The sequence below is a fragment of the Pollicipes pollicipes genome, unplaced genomic scaffold, assembly GCF_011947565.3.
Source record: "Pollicipes pollicipes isolate AB1234 unplaced genomic scaffold, Ppol_2.1 Scaffold_3087;HRSCAF=3621_pilon_pilon_pilon, whole genome shotgun sequence".
In the NCBI taxonomy this organism is placed as follows: domain Eukaryota; kingdom Metazoa; phylum Arthropoda; class Thecostraca; order Pollicipedomorpha; family Pollicipedidae; genus Pollicipes; species Pollicipes pollicipes.
This window is the reverse complement of record NW_023596225.1, coordinates 30,974,365-30,988,062: the sequence shown is the minus strand read 5'-3', so window position 1 is coordinate 30,988,062 and position 13,698 is coordinate 30,974,365. Positions and strand designations below refer to the sequence as shown.

Below are 13,698 nucleotides of genomic sequence, written 5' to 3'. Positions count from 1 at the left end.
CGGGTATGGTCCCAGAAGATCACCTTGGCTGCACCGCTGGCTCAGGCTGAGGTCAGTCAACCAAACGTTTCTCGAGTCCTGATTTCGAGTGGGGATAATACCACGGAGGCACACGTTGAGAGGGGGATGATTACATAACCTGAGCCTAATTAATGGAAAAATGTCATTTCTCTAACGCCAATGTTCTTCTCATGGCAACATATTTTGAGTAACATCCGCACTCGCCCCCCCCCCCCTCCACACCACTATCCCAGCGCCGCCCATAGTCCCCTACCCGTCCTCTCCCCCCTCTTCCCAGACACCTGGTGCTGCGACAAGCCGCTGCTTCAGCTGTGTGACGCAGCCAGCCAAAGGTGTGACGTAAGCAATCACGGCGGCAAGCCGGGCAGCTGTCGTCGTCGGGCCGCGCCGCCGCGGCGACGCGAAAAGTCGCCTGTGTTAACTGGGCTGAACTCGTGTGAAATGTGTGGTTTTAAGTGCAGACCTGTTGCTCAGCTTGAGCTTAGCAAGAGGAGAGGGGGGGGGGGCAGGGCAGACGAAGGGCCCGCTGATAGTGAAAAGGCCCCTCCCAAATCGCTAGATGTGGCCCAATCTTTAATGAAAGCGTACTTTTGGCTGATATTTCTCGTTTCTCGTTCCATAGCTGGAATAGACGCCGGAAGCTGCGTACGCTCCCGAAGAAGCATGACTGACGAATGGCCCGCTGATAGTGAAAAGGCCCCCTCCCAAATCGCTAGATATGGCCAAATTTTTAATGAAAACGTACTTTTAACTGATATTTGTCGTTTCTCACTCCACAACATGGCGACTCAATATGTGGTGACCATAATTCCATAACTGGAATATACGCCGGAAGCTACCGCCAGATAAATTCTGAATGTATTTTACAATCAATAAACTAAACAAAGCACGCGTTAAGTGATTGCACGAAGTAAACCGCCGGCGCTCTCCATTTTCCAATCGTCCAATGGTCTTCTAAATCGATAGAGCTTAGTAGCTTCGTCATGCTTCTCATCTGGGTTCTACAGAGCTATGAGGGACACCGCGAGTGTAGAGCGTAGATCACAATGGGTCAACAATTTGTGTCCCTTGGTCATGCCGTGTTTCCCTGGAAATTTCCAACATTCAGTCAGAATCAATAAGCAATAAAAAATCACGCACGTAGTTTGGAACACACGCACACGCAAATCTTAGAAACAAAAAACTCGACGCCCGGCGTTGCAGTCTCCGCAAGCCGCACGGCATTTCCCACGGTTAACATTAAGCTGAGCCCCAACGGGCGGACGAAAATGATGACGCATTTGAAAGAAGTGCCTTGAACGTATGAGGACATCAAATCGTGCATTCAGAAGGTAGTCAGGCCATGTATACACGGCGGCGGTTTTTGATTGAGGTTGAGAGCGGATCGACAGCACCGCGAAGAGGTGCTGTCTGGAATCTGCTGGTAAAACTGGAGGGGTGAAGGAAGTGTCTCTATTTTTCGTGTTGCCGTAAGTGTTCGTATGCCCAGAAGATAGCCTCAAAGTTGTACAACAGATAGTCCAGTCTTATCTTTGAACGGTGCGAATCTATTCTGAAAGACATTCGGAGCCGCTATTTTACGACGGCGTGCCGGCGCGGGGCGCGTGGCGTTCCTTTCAATGGCCAACACCGTTCGGTTTTCCCAAAAATTCAGCCCAGACCATCGCTGTCCTTGCTCCGGAGATTTCGGCGTACAGCCTCAGACCTTTTGATATAACTGGTCTCATTAGTCGATTCTGCAAAAGAATGAAATTCTCAGACAAACATGGATGACCTTGTTCGTTTATGAAAAAAACATTCCGACCCACTCTTTCAATACTAATGAGGCATCTCATTTATTTCCGGTTAAGGGGGCCTCTTGAGAAGAGCACTAGGTGGCACATTATTGTTATCAGTCAGTAGGTGAGGGGCCATTCCGTTCGACCGCGTGGCGTTTTTCATCCGCCACTCTGGCGTCACGGGGCGGAATCCCCTGGTCGACCCGGAAGCCTTTAGAGGGATTCATCATATCACGGATGGGATACATGATATCATCATATCACGTCCTTTTCTGACGCGGACGGCCTCAGCCCCGCGCATCTGATCCGCGCCAATGGGCCCGGATCGACGCAGGATCCCTCATTGATGCGACAACATCCCTGATGGCCGCAGGTGATTCAATAATTGGCGTATAGACTCCAGTTCGATTTGAACAGCCCATACTGGAATAGGGTTCAAGGCCCACGTTTCGGTACTAGGGGCCCTGTACCAGCCCCTTTTCGCAGCTGACCCTTTGACATAGGACCCTTCCATTGTCTCAATGTGAACTCTCATCATAAGTTCTAATGTTTCCTTTCATTGTCAGTGGGCCCCGACCAACGCAAGAGGTCCTCTGTCGTTCGGGGTCCCGTTCCCGTTCTCGTTGCGCGAATGTTGCCCTGACCGACTCGAGGACTCTTGTTGACACAGAACACCCTGTTAGGCACTGGGCCCAAGACCGGAACAGGGGCCCCACATTGTTGCAGGGCCCTGACAAACGCCAATCGTGGGTCCGGCCTTGTCAGTGCTTGGGAAGTGGGCCTCAAGAGCTCAGACCGGCACGTTGTTGGTGATCGGCTATTCAGCGTTGGTGATCTCTGGCCGAAATAGAGGAGCGTTCTGTCTCAGGGGTCCCCAATTGGTAAGAGAGTCCCTTATCTGACACTTGATATCACGGGTATTCGGGCGAGGTTCTTAATATGACCTACAGCCAGCCATTCCAGCCCTTCAGCCTTCCAATCGGGCGCTTGATCTTTGGTCCCGAGGGGCCTCTCAGCCCCTCTTCGGACCTCCTCAAACAAAGCCCGTGTCCGACTAGGGGCCACTAGCCGACATCTGACCACCTTTCATGCAATGTAAACCTCTGACCGACACAGGGGCACCAACGATTGTTTCAGGGACCCAGACCAATGTAAGTCGTGGCCCCCGGCCTTGCTCCTGCTTGGGAAATGGGCTCCCAGGGTTCAGCCTGACAGGGAGGCAACTAATCGGTGTTCGTGGCCTCTATCCGACTTAGACACGCGCATTGCCCCAGGGGTTCCTGAAACCGTGCAAAAGGATCTCTGCTGATATTTGGGTCACTATCTAGGAGCCACGATCCTTTACGTGACCTACCGCCAGTCCTTCGGCCCTTATTCCCTCCAAACGGGCCTTCGATCGCGGGCTCCGGTGGGCATCCGGGCCCCTCTTCGGGCCTCATCGAACACTTCCCCTTGGTGAACTCGGGGCCCTTGCGGGCACAGAACCTCTGTTAGGCGCCGTAGGCCCCTGACAGATACGAGGCCACGACTAATGTAAATCACTGGCCCCGGCTTTATAGCTGATTGGAAAATTTGGTGTCAAGATGGGCCCTCAAGATGGGCCCTCAGGCCCATCTTGACACGGAGCCGACTGTGCGGTGCTGGTTGTACCTGACCGACACATCAGCCCATATCGACTCAGGAGGTCCCCGATTGGCGTAAAGGGCCCTCTGACTGTCATTTGAGGGTCCGTCTGCGCAAGTTGGGGCCCCTAAATAAGACCCGACCAACACCTCGTGCCATTAATCACCCAAATCGGCCCGTTGATCGTCGGGCCCGGTGGGGCCTCCAGGCTCTTCGGGCTTCCTAAACACTACCTCTGGCTGACTCGGGCCCCCTTCTAACACATGGTCTCCTGTTAGGCATTGTGGCCATCTGACAGATGTTGGGGCCCCGAACAATGTAAATCGCTGACTTTGTCCCTGCTTGGGGAATGAACACTCAGGCCCATACCCACACAGAGCTGACTGCGTAATTGGTGGTGTATGACCCACATACAACCCCTTATCGACTCAGGGAACCCTGACCAGCGCGCAGGTCGTAGGAACCTAGGGGGCACGTGTTTCTCTCCCCCCACCCCCCGTCTGCGCTACTGGTGCAGACACGTTAGTAACCGGTATGCGCTTACTTTTGGGGCGAAGTTCATTAATCAGCTTCGTCGCGTAAACATGTTCCTTCGACGTTATTTTTCCCACGGGAAGACCTAAGTGTTGTGCGCGCACACACATAAAATGGCTCCCCTGCTTTCGGTTTTAGCCAGTACTACGAGCACGGGCATTTGAACCAGTCGTCCGGTATTTCGCAGGAAGTGTTATGCTCAAAGAATCCAGATCGGCCCAAATCATCGACAGCACATCAGGGGTCCATTAGCAGACAGAGACAGAGAGCCATGCCTTTGCCACACCGTTTGAGGAGTCTCCGAAGAGTACCCTTCCCTGCTTGGAAAATGCGATCTACCGCCAATGCATCATGGACAGCAGGGTAGCTGTGTACGGCGTCAAGAGCGAAGGCACGCTAAAAATCGACACAGTTTGTCGGGAGTATCACCAACCCGCATAGCGCATAATACGTAGGTGTAGTGAGCATCGTATGACTCAAACCGACCGTGCTCCGCCGCGTGGTACGGTCAATAACAGCTTGGTGAATTGGGGCGAGAATGTGCAAAGCCTACTTCGGAGTGCAACAGCACAAACGCGCATTGTAGAGCGTGTACCCAGCTTCCTCAGCAATGCGATGTGCCGACTAAGCGCTGGTTGAACCGAACCCAGCATGCCCAGCGTGAGTGATACAGCTACTCCTAATTAGGCCAGTTGAACCAATGCAAAGCGTGATTGCAGCCGACATTTTTTTAACAGATCAAGCCCAATTATAAATTCGAACATGGTATTGCAGCCAGCATGAAATGAGGTCTGGTACGCATGGACGCCAAAATCATTAGATCATGTCACTACGGCGAAAGAGCGCTCGCATAAAAAATGATCCTATTTAGCGCCGGTCTCCCTAAAGCTGGAGGGACGCTAGGAAATTTAAATATTGGGGCACCAAGATTGGCTGGTCTGTGCATGTCTGTAATAGCCGCAGAGGTGAGAAACCAACAGCATCAATAAAATTCTCTGTTATGCTATTTTTTATAATGTTATTCGCCATCGCAAGTTATTGTTGTCACAATATCCTGAACACGAATGGATTTAGGTTGACAAAATAAAAATGAAATACTTATCGCATGACAAAATCATCTCACTGCGCCGGTAAGTTGTGCTCAGGGGCGTAGTTACGCAAAATGGGCCGGGTGGGGCTGGACGGGGAAACATGGCACATCCTTCCTACAAAATACGCCAGCAGCAGGGGTTTTCCCGAACTGTGGCCACATTCTCTCAAAGCTGGGGGCTTAAACCTAGATTTTGTGGAGGGGTCCATCCACGAAAAATGAGACTGGTTGAAAGATTCGGATCGTCCATCAGACCAATTAGACTACTACAGGTAGTGGCGTTTTTTGCGCAAACAGACAATGATCTTTAATGTTCGTCAGAAGCCAACGAAGGAGACTACGGGTTACAACATGAACGTGAACGGCAGTCCCAGGGCAGGTATCCCACCCCCTGCACTCCATATGTGAAAAAATAAACGGAATATGGCGTTGCTCATATGCCTGGCTTGGACAAGGGGTATCTCCTCCAAATAACCATAAAGTCCCCTAGTTAAGAAAATGGGTCCCGTGAGCCGGGGGTACCTGTGACCCGATTTGGCATCCCCCTGGGTGAGTTCTTAGCTACACACTGCTTTTATGACACACCATTAGATGATTTGCCTCGAGGTTTGATGCCCCAATCATGCCCGTGCGGCATTTCTAACCAGAAGGCATTAAACATTAATTATAGCGACTCGGGTTATTCTTTATTGCACGCATTGCACTATGATTTTGAACAGGGTTATTTTGATTAAACCGATGCACTTAATGAAACGAACTGAAATCGTGCGGCGCTACGCGCCGTGTAAGAACGGATGTGCAAGTTCCTGATGTTTTCTAAGCACTTCATTTATTCCGACTCGCCTCTGGCACACGTGCGACGCCACGTGCCTGCTTTGAAAGGCGATATAAAATGAGTTGAAAACACGGTTCAAGCATGGTATTGAAGTATGGTTGACAATAGCCGCCGTCGGAGTTGTGCCAAAGGCCGTCTGGGCACTTCTGAGCTCACCCCAGACAGTCCTGAAACTAGGCGATGACTTGAGGTTTGTCTTATTGAGGCTCACCAGTGCGGAGGCTCAAGCCCGATGCCATCCGACTTAATGTAAGCTGACTCCAGCGGCCTTCGCTGCTTTTATTTCCACCCGGGCAGTGTTTTCGTCCCCGTTCAAGTTCACGCATTGGCGTTGAGAATGCTGTTAAATGTCACTCATTCGGAAAGCTTACGAAGAACCTCCTCCACCGCGAATATCTTTTCATCCTCCTTAACTCAGGCTGTCGGACGATCGGTTTCAGCATATGCTCAGTAAGGACTGTCGCTACTTCTTTGCCTCCAATTCACCTATCTGTCTTTTATAATCTGGTTGTTCACCGTTGTCATTTCAGTTCTGGAGCATCTTCATCGGTGTTCGCCGGCCGCTCCCGCAAACCTAACGCTTCCCCGTGTGCCCGTTCGCTCGGCGACGGTACCCCCGCACAGTGGCGCTCGGAGCCGAGGCCGCGTACTCTCGCGGCGGGCGGTCAGACGAGGACCGGTCATACGCACCAAGGTCACATGTCGCGATGTGAAAACGTCGTAGAATAAAAATGAAATTTTGTTCAGGGCACGAAGCTCTTTGCTGAGGCATTGCTAGTCTGAAAGGCATGTTTTTAACGGTCTCATGTCTTTGTTTAGATCTAGAACATCAAACAAACCTGGCAGTGTGACCTTCCAAAATATCCTACGCTATGACTCCACTACCCGTCAGAGCCTCACATCAGTTAATCAATCAGTCCGAGGGCCAGGTAAATTCAATTATGTTGTTTCACCTAAGTACATGTTACATTTTCTAAGCATAGTGTTGCTTATTTTTACCTTTTTACATTTGATGCTGTCCGTGCAACTTGGTTGGTAAAGCATCAGACGCTCTAGCCGTTGTGTGTCAGGCACGTCAGATCGTTCCGTGTTGTTCGTCCTTGATGGCATACCGGAAAATGACCAAACTTTTTTAAGAAGCAAAATCTAAAGCAAAATTTAGTTTAAAGAATTGGGCTGAAACAGAGGTGGTCGCGCCCGGCGTTTCGTGGCACGTTGGAATTTGTCACTTTTTCAACACGTGATGGAAACCTTCACGTATGGCGTTGGGCGCGGACCCAGGCATATGAACATGGGCAACACTAGACAAACGTAACTAATTCAACCGACCTTTGCTTATTTATTGTGTTAGATCGAAGTTTGTCCCAATCCCAACGGATCACGCAGTGACGGTTGCCTTTTGTGTAATTGGAAGCCTCAGCTTTGCGCGTGTCGTAAACTTGTTTTTTTTTTTTGCATGCGATGTTTCACATTTGATGACGTTGAAGCAAGCATCAGATGGAATGAAAAAAGCTCACTTAGCCTATCGTATACTTTCATGTAGAAAAGACTGCTTTGGAGAACAACGTTTCTCTGTCTAGTAAATATGCTCTTCGATACGTCATTATCTGGTCATGTTATCGTACTTTGCACATTAATTGAGAGCCAGTTGACAGCCGTTATATCTGGAAATCGTGCTTACCGACTCCAGCACTGAGTGACTCGACCGACATATTGTTAATGGTTTGATCACCGAATACCTTGCGAAATGGTAAGAATTGTCACGTTCTTATGACGTCATGAACGCGAGGGAGGTCTTGAGATACTACTGAAATAGTCTTTCCATCTTCCTGGGCGTGCAGTTAAGAAACTGAAGTGGTTTAGGTCTTAAGGACAAGGCTGTGAACTGCACCAAATGGCCTTCAAGATGGCTATTTCAGTTCGAAACCCAATAGAAATCCGGAACACCCTCTTTAAACATCAAAGCTGAAAGCCTGTACTTGCACTGCCACTTCGCGCATCATAGTCAGATAATGCGCGAAGTGGCAGTGCAAGAAGTGGCAGACCCACTTCCTGCGCCCCCGTTCGGAAGGTGGCAGATCCACGCTCCCACCGGCGCGCAGTTAACGTGACCTGAGCTTTACTATTTCATGACTGATGTACGGGGAGGAAGGAAGTTACTGGATGCAAAAAAAGTGGGATGCTTCCACATTAAACGAACCACATTGGGGCCCCTGTAAGCCTATTCTACGTGCACAACACATCGACTCCACCTGCCAGCGACCAGACTCAAGAGCCTAAATGTCAACGTAGATATGTTAAAAAACAACGGGAATCTTGAAGCCTAAAAGGGCCACACATAGCGGTTATAGGAAATGCTCCACATTTGGTGATACTGTCGCAAGCATCATATGCCATTCGCTTGTGACTTTTGTTTTGCTTTGTTAAAGACTGCTCACACCAAAGACATAAAATATGTTACCCAGTACGTCATTGTTAGATTACGTCTGGAGCGTCTTAATGACGTCAGAGTTGCTGCCAAACCCGCTTTGTAAGAATAAACTCGATGATAGTTGTATTGGCCTTGAGCACTACATGGCCATTGAAATGTCAGTATTCGTATGACGTTTTATGGCGTCATGCACATCTGTATAAACTTGAAGTAGTCAGCACAAGTTCGTGCACATCAAGCTCAACCTTAGCTTAAGCTTGAGCTAAGCAAGCTCAAGCTTAAGGGTGACAACCAGAGGGTTGTCACCCTTAAAAAGGGTGGAGCTGTGAGCTGCGTTATATTATCTTCAAAAGTCTATCTCAGCTTAACGTCCACACAAATATGGAACGCTCCCTTTGAGCGAGCCACATACGGAACTCCAGAGATGCGCAGCGCATGATTGGTGTACCTCCAGCGATGCTGTGCCGCCAACTACAGCTTCTAATAACACCCAAACAGGACCTCCCCCACCACCCATCTGTGAATACTCAGCGGACGAGCTGAATGTCTGCTTCACCGCCATCAGCACCGAAACCCGGGGAAAACTTATCATGATCAGTGTGTGTGTATCATTGGGGCTTTACGACGCACTCAGCTGCTGAGGCTATATGGCACCGCCTGCCTCTCACCCTGGCAGGAAGGGCGGGCACCACAGAGAATCGAACCCCGAACCCCGGTTTCCCAGATGCGTAGCGGTTAACGCAGATGCGTTAACCACTACACCACCGGCGCCCCCATGATGGTCAGAGTGACTTCGCTTCCATGGACGGTACGCGAATAATTGAACGTCTGTCTCCGTCATGTAAACACGGATGCCCTGAAATACCGTGTCTGTAACGCTTCGCCGGCCTCAGCAGATCAAGCTCTCATTAAAAAAACAAAGCTCAAGTTTGGGAGGTGACTCAACAACCAACATATTGAACGCAGTTTCAACGTTGTCGATTGAACCTTCCTCGCGTTATCAACATCGTCTCGGAAACCATGCCCGCTAGCTGCGGAGAGCTGTTGAGGTGCCACTTCATGCGAGGAACGTCCCGCCAGCAACATCAAACTAGGCCCATCAAGCTGGTCCAGTCGTATGTTTGATTGTGGAGACGCTTGTTCCCCAACGTCACACGTCTCATCTGAAATACCGATGCCTTTTAGATACGAGCAACGCTGAAATGAACAACCTTGCTGTGCACGTTCCCTGAACTGTTTGACAATCTGGATGTGTACGATTGCACAGTGACGCCTTCCTACACTTACAACCTTGAGCCGATATATTGGGTGGGGGGACTACTCTACCTTTCTTACACAGCTCCAGTCGCTCCATATGTCCACCGATAGTTGAGAGCTATCTGGAGCACAGCACGCAGCCAGTGAGAGTGGGAGAAGAAACGCTGCCTTGTCCACCAAAATAATTACTAACACATTTGTGCTCCTGCCTCAGCCTTTGGACTGTATGTCATAACCAGCAATAACCTCACTTGGTATAAACCGGCCGAAACCAACGAGTTCTGTGCTACAGTAGCCCGTTACGCTGACGATAGGCAGATCAATGTGCACAGCGTCTTCCTGGTTTCTCCGACGGTGTATGATGGCTTACGCTGCCAAGACGGGACTTTTTTGATTGTGGAAACAGGCGCCAGCTCAGCCAGATCCACGTCATCCACCGTCCTGGTTGTGGATATCGTTCGATGCTTGTGCCGTGATATTGTTTTGGAATCTTTATCGCTTTCCTAAATGCCAGACGCGCGTTACCTGTCAGTGTCCTACCACGCATCACTGACCCGCTTGCGTTCCCTCATGTCCGTTGGTACGCCCGGGTACGGAACCGCGACCCGCAACCGCTGAGCACTTAAAGATGTTTGACTTCGGCTATGCGGGTGGCACCCGGGCGTCGTGATTTTGACTATGTGACGGATGTTTTAGAGGCTGGTTAGACTGGGTACTGCCGAACGTAATGATACTAAACTCATGTGATGACACTACACTAAACGATATGCTAAACGAACTAATAATAAACTAATGATACTAAACGTAATGCCTAAAACCTTGACCAAGGGAATACCACTCAATGCGTTTATGGCTTTTTGCCGACCAATGAGAATACTGAGCGCAGAACACGGTAATCTAGACAATCATCTCTTTCTCGCACACCAAAAAAATTACGGGGGGTGACCACATGTCCGACGCCGCGCAGATCTAGTGAGCGTGATCAATTGACAAAGCGGATACGCTTTTTTCTACGTTCAAGATCCTGCCCAATAACGTTATTCAAAGAACGTAACGTTTTTTTTTAGACAACACGTTTTCACCACTCGTGTACGTTTCTTGTGTCAGGCTTAGGTTTGTCGCTTTGGGATTATCGATGCACGAGACCGAAGAATATTCTAATTTATGTGGAATGACCTAATAAAATAGTTCCATACTTACATTTGTCAGTGAACGGAAACGTTGGCATAACCAAACAGTTTGCTTAAAATGTCAACCACTGTTCCATCCATGATTGGCATTGTCAATTACAATTAAATGACTTTAACAATCTTCGCAGGAATGCCGACAAGTCTGCGCAAGCAACGTGGAGCTTATGGATTTGTGCATATGCACGCAATCGCGAAAATATAACCTGGCGGCTAACTAACAACGTTAAGGAACATGACTTTGTACCGAACACAAGTTCTCAAGCAAGTCATTACTGACTTCAGTTGAGCACCTGGTGCACATAAAAGACCCAAAGGCTTTAGTTCTGACCAGTTGTTACTGTCCGCAACCGTCTGAGGGCCACCTTCTTCAAGTTGGGATTCATGTGATTGTGCAATCACAGAGATCCTAACGGGTTGAGCTCTTTCTCGATCACCTGGTGAACCACGCGTCGCTGCCTCATGGCACATCGCGAGCCCCGTTGCACCAGCCGGCAGCCGGACGCCGTCGACACACGGGAGCGTCTCCGGCGCCTCGGGGCTGCGACTCGGCCCGACCAGGTGGTGCACCCCCGGCGGCTCGCCTCCTGGCGCTCGTCAGCGGCACACACCGACCGCGGCGACCGTTTATTGCATACACAGTCTCAAGACACAACATCACAGCGACAGCACCAGCAGGTGTGAGAACGATCGCCCCCGACGACGGCACGGGCTCGTCGCGAGGCGGGGCGAAGCAAGGCGCACGCGTGCGAGACAAAGGCGAAGCGGGGGCGGTGGCGCCCGCAGGCGGCGCGCGAGGCGCACGACGGACGCGCCTGTGCGGCCGTCACTGTAGCGTGACACCGGTCTGCTGGACGTACTTCTGAAGGAAGGCGGCGGCCTCCGGCGCCAGGCCGGCGCTGACCAGGGCTGGCACGCGGCCCGGCTGCCTGCTGCGCCAGCCGCTGGAGACCGCGCACCAGGTGCTCCCGTGGACTGGTGACGGCACCTGCGGCGCAGAGGGGAGGGGTGACGGCACCTGTGGCGCAGGGTGGGATGCTGATGGCACGCGGCGCACAGGGGGGGGGGGACAGTGTCTGACCTACGGACAGGGGGATTGCACTCAAAACACCAGTGATGAACTGGGACAGCACCTGAACCGCTGAGTGGTGACAAAACCACACGGACGTCTGGTGACCGTACAACAGAGGGAAGCGGCGACATGGCCATGCTGCAGACTTGGTGACGTCACCTGCATGACAAGATACTGGTGACTGCCCCTGCACTGCAAGGGGAACAATATTTGCACCACACAGGGGTGTGGCGTTGGTGCCACGCGAAGTGATGCTGCCAGCACCACACACTATTGCACTAATGATGCTACCAGCACACATGATACAGGTGATGGTACCACATAGGGAACTAGTGACGGCATAACTGTTCAAAGTTAAACCAGTGGGCTTCTTGGTAACAGGCCCTTGTTGCCCACTGGGCCAATCGCGAAAGCCCTTTTATTCGCACCAGAGAGGTTGCCATGACCACGGTGGTCAAGATTGCAGAGAAAAAGGTGTAGTGTCATAACAAAGCGCTGATAGCGTAGTTTCGAACTGAAAATAGGTTAGGTCGATATCTTGGATATGTCGGTGCTGCAGTGGCGCTACCAGTGCTATCATAAAACGTAACTAGTCCTAGAGTTTTAGAAGAGATGTCCGAAATGTTCCCCGAAGGTGGAACACTCCCTCAAAGATGTTCCACGGCAACGAAGCGTACATATATAGCAATGAGTTCCAATGTTCCACTGTTAACCACCAACCGTGAGCTACACACTAAAAACCATTGACTGCCGTGAAATTTGGTTGCGCTTCTTGTGCCGTAGGTTGCTTACAGCTGTTCAGAACACTACATTCATGCGACCTACTCGAATTTTTGAGAAGCCCCAATGTGTGTGTGTGGTCTGTCATTGGGGCTTTACGGCGCACTCAGCTGCCAGGCTCTATGGCGTCGCCTGCCTCTCACCCTGGCAGGAAGGGCGGACACCGCGGGGATTCCAACCCGCACCTCCGGTTTCCCAGACGCGCAATAACTACCGCAGACGCGTTAGTCACTACACCACCGGCACCCCAGAGAAGCCTAGTGTCTTGAATCCCAGAAAAGAATATCATTTATTCACATTAAAATAACTAATGCGCTATTGAAAAGGTTTTATGATGTTTCACATAAAACGAACGCATTATAAGAGTGGCGTGAAACATACGGAGCAAATATTACCAATGGAAGCTCGCATAAGCGCGAACACCGCATGTTGAAGCGATTTATTGCAGATCTGTAAAGAACTTAATTGCTTTGCCTGAAATGCACGGCCCACAAAAAACACTTACAACGTTGTCCTACCACTCATTCTTGCAATGTGCATATACCTTCCCTCACGTATCTCACACGCACGGCTACATAAATACGACGATGATAAACTGCGATGACGTTCTCTTAGCGGAGAAACTGTGCTCTAGTGAGCCCTACAGCAACGTATATTACATCACCGCACATCTTTGCGAAAGACAAGAAACAGTGTTCCCCGCTATAATCGGCACACGCCCTGGCCCGAATCAGTCGTGTTATGAGCCAGTCGAGCAGCGAGCCAGCCAGGGCAGGTGTGTTACCCCGCACATTCAAACCCAGCTTTCAATCCTCCAGGCCTCCTCGACCTGTTCTCGCACCCACGGAGACGCACGGTGACCCGTAATGGCAGTGGACGGCCGGCAACGGCCAGGCCCTGTGTCTGGAAATCACCTTCTCCACACACGAAACAGGCGACGGGCAGGGATTGGCCGGTGCCGAGACGAGTGATGGATAGGGTGACCGTACACGCCGCCTGGCCGTGCACCACCCGCCGGTGAACCGCCCCCCCCCCCGGCTCCGCCATCTCATCGATTCGCCGGCCTCAAACACGTACGCCATGCACATGT

At 50.9% G+C, this 13,698-nt stretch overlaps 1 pseudogene; it reads left to right on the top strand.

The window, feature by feature from the left end:
- LOC119090034 (exportin-2-like) overlaps positions 1-13,698 on the top strand; it is a 115,943-nt pseudogene that overhangs the window by 67,802 nt on the left and 34,443 nt on the right.